Source organism: Bremia lactucae, linkage group LG6 (genome assembly GCF_004359215.1).
Source record: "Bremia lactucae strain SF5 linkage group LG6, whole genome shotgun sequence".
NCBI classification, from domain to species: Eukaryota; Oomycota; class Peronosporomycetes; order Peronosporales; family Peronosporaceae; genus Bremia; species Bremia lactucae.
Window position 1 is genome coordinate 2,888,621 of NC_090615.1, and position 4,094 is coordinate 2,892,714.

Here is a 4,094-nt window from a genome sequence, read left to right on the forward strand (position 1 = left end):
TTCCTCGCAAGCTGCGTACACACCTAGTGTACTACGTCGGCTTGCTTAAGCCATATCGGGATTCTTCCCACGTGGACTTTAAGGCGCTTGCACCGATACAGGCGGTCGTAGCGCAGATTGCTGCATTGTCACCAGGATATCCAGATGGGCCCTCTAAACGAGGCTGTTGAAAATCCAACGTTGGAAGACGGTTTTGGACCGCGTCAAAAGATCCCTCAATTAGAGAAAAGCCCTCGCGAAGATGTTGCACCACGTGCTTTAGAGCATCAAATGCTTCCACCGAGATTCGGCCCCCTCCCGCGTTGCTCGATGAGCGAGGGAACCTTCGGCTTCTCGTGTAGAAGCTTCTAAAGTAACGTTGTCACAAGGGCCAATACCATTATCTGGTGAAGTGGCTTGGGTACCCCTCTTTGGAAAACTCGGGAGTTTTAGGTACCTCTTCGGCAAGATGGCCGTACGCCGTTGACGTTTTTGAGTGCCAGCTTCAGGGTCAACTTGCGTCAAACGACGCTTCCCACCAATAGAAGTAGAAATAGATGGATCTTAAGCCTCAGTGCGACTTCGATTTATGGTTGCGCGAGCATCTGAAGCACTGAAGTGTTGGCTAAGCCTATCCTCATTTTGAGGCATAAAGACCGAATATTACAGGCCTTTGGCCTTTTGCTTGGCGAAGTCGAAGCGAAGCTTCCGTTCGAAACGAACATCAGTCACGTCCGCAAACTCTCTTATACACCAGATGTTGCGGAGGCGGCGGGCCCGATGGACCCAGTTCTCAAACGAAGCGTCGTTTCGCTTTTTGATTCGTTTGGAATTTCCCTCATTGGAACAACCGAAGCCCCACGGGTCTGATCACACGCAAACGCGTCAAATACAGACCTCGCATCATTTCCTTGGGCGTAAGATATCGCTCATGAAGAGTGTCGCGAGCAGATAGCTCCTCTGGCGTCTTCGCCTTAGATCCAGAGGTCCAGATGGTCAAGCTGCGACCTGTAACCTCTTTGAGGCGCTCGTCCACACTAAGTGAAGTGAATCGATATTCACTATGAGCTTTAGCTTTCGCAAGGTCTGCAGCTTCACGACGAGCTTATTCCTCCATGAGGATTGCCTGCTTTTGCTCCTCGTCGAGCGGGTTCGTGAATATGTTGGACTCAGAGTCCGGTGTCATGCGCAATGCAGCTGTCATTAGACAAAGAAATGCAAAACACAACCAAACGGTTAGCTGTTTATATTCCAGCCTCAAAGAGGAAATGAAGCGAATGTTGTCAGTAGTATGATGGGAGAGGGTGTAACGGGGCACACTTCGGTTGGTGAACCGTTGTAGTGGTACATTTCCGTTATGGGTAAAATACCCCTTTATTCTTTTTTAAATAGTCAATCACTAAACTTTTATTTATTATGGGTAGCATATGTGGTAGCCGCCAGATATACATCTGGCGGCCGAAATCTATAATCTAAATAGAGTTCAGTTCCCCTTCTGATCTCAAAGCGTCTAATGCCTTTCTAATATGGCTTGCGCATTTTATCTGTGAGAGTCAGATGCCTTTCTAAGGTATACACTCTCGGGCACTAGTTGCCACTTGGCTCTACGAACCCCTAAATTCCTTGAACTGGGATTTGCCAAGATCTACTAGCTTTAACGACTCCCTGAGTCGTTGAACCTACTAGTTCTAAAGAATTAAGTGATTCTTTATGTCGATAAGTCTTTCTTTGGCTTAAGGAGCAAGGTAGCTCCGCTACAAGTTATGGCAAAATCTTCTTTCATGCATTGTATCGTGACGAATAATATATAATTTTTTAATACGCCAGGCTCGTCGCTGGTATACTGTTTTGTAAGTGCCAAACACAAGAGCTATTCCGGCTTTTCCATACAACATACCTATACGAGCGTACTGATCATAATGATATGCAGCTTACAATAATTTATTGTCTTTTTAATATTCGACGTTCTTTGCTCAAATCGTACTGTCTATAATGCTATGCAGCTTATAATGATTTCATAAATTCTTACTTTTATTAAAGAGTTCTTTAGTTCTAGCTCAGCATTGCTCTATTGAAATTGTATCGTATGTTTAATCATGAGTTCGGAATTTTAGTTTTGTATGTAGACGGACACTACTATCATATGTAGGTGGGCACGTCGTAATGCGGCCACGCTCTGCTTAGACACACACCCTAGCACAGCGAGGAAGAGGTTTAAACTGTTTCCCTTGCGTGCAGTGGGGTAGTTGTGGTGGGCGCGTAAGCGACCTCACCCAACACACCAAGTACTCTGGTTAAGTGTCGTCACGGGAGCGGGAATCCGTCTCCTCGTGCGCACTTTCCAAGTAGGAAGTAGTTTTCAGACTGATTTATATTTAATAGAATTAAATACAAATACCTATTGTTACCAATCAAAATATTATCTCTATAGATAACATTTAATATGTATTGCGAGCGTATCTTTCTAGATACCTCGCGTAACGGATGACGCTGGGCGTCATCCCTCCTAATGTGAATGCACCCATGTGCATCACATACGCAAGGGTTGGTCTGGGTCTAATTACTATTATTTAGTAATTGACCATCCCCTTAAGAACACCAAGTGTACTTAACGGAGACTGTGTAACATTAGGGCAACTTTAGCCCGTTACAGCATAAGTGCTTCCAAGTGTTAAATTCATGGACAAAACCTCCAACAGATGACTTATTTGTGATTACTGTTGGCTACTATAAGTTAACATACAAGCTTATTTTAATATGGAAAGCATAATGGAACCGTTATATTATATGTTAACCTATCCGTGTCATACAATGACTTTTCAAGCCTTTGCCACTGCCGCCACGAAAACGCTACGGCACGCCACACACGAATGCTTCGCGCTGTAATTGCTTCAGTGTGACCGACTGACAAGATGCGATAGACTCTCGAAGACACGCCGCATCCGCTTGTGCTTTTCGCAATCCGTCACCTTTTCGTCACAACCGTCCTTTGTCAAGCGACTTTCCATCATATGAAAAACTTACAAGTGAATAATTTTACCCTATTTTCCGGTCTTCGTTCAGTAATCGACATGTAAAAGGAGAACGTTACTGGCAACCAAAAGTGAAGCTCAAAAAGCGATTGATATAAATTGCAAAGCAAGGAGCAATCAATAAAATGTTGAGCATTGTAAACCTTCACTTGCATGTTTGCTACAGTATCGATCATGTTTCTCGTTTGCGAATCAGACCATCGGATCACCTATCGTATCATCTGGGAGAGTGCGTAATAAGATCAGTTACTGTCGTCTGCATATCTGCTCGTCATGGTCAGAGGCATATTCTCCTATTAGCGTTCTAGATAGCCGATGTACGATTGAGCGCTTCAGCTCGAGGCAAACCTATTGAAGTTGTCACCTTTACAGAACAGAGAAGAGGTCGAGCCTGCTTGTTGGACGACTGCACGAAGATTTAGCGGTCGTAATTCTGTCACCAAGCGTTTATAGCGTTTTTTTTCTCAATGGCGCACAACAACAATGGCATCAACGCGGGAAAAACTGTCCATTCACTTTATTGCTGTGACCTAGTGGTGCATGTAACGGGGCACTACGACTTGTACTGTTTCAGTACAAGTCCACTTCACACTGCTTCAGTTGTGAGTGGTGCCTTACGTTACGTGACGTACACTCTACGTGCAGAGGACGACTTCTCTTAAGGCAAGTAGACTTAAGAGGGTAAAATAAAAAATGGCATCAAATATAGTTAAGTGTCTCTTAATCTATCTTTGTAAATGCTAACTTAACTAAAACCTAATACTAAACATGTAAATGAATTCTTATCTCTATCTTATTCGTAACTCTCTTTGATTACTCCTACAGCTGATTAGTCTGCGGAATAAATAGATATAATGGCCTATACCTATTTATGGATAACATTTCTGAACATTACTATATAAAGTAATATTCTCAAAATATTCTCGACTTTTTAGATAATAAATTAATTAACAACCTTTAAGTTTTAATTTCATGTAACGATACACCCCGTTACAGTCGTAATCTGCCGAATCGCTCATAGATTCCTTGACTGACTGCAGCCATGTCCGTGACATACCCCACCGATTCAGCAGAGTGGTCTTT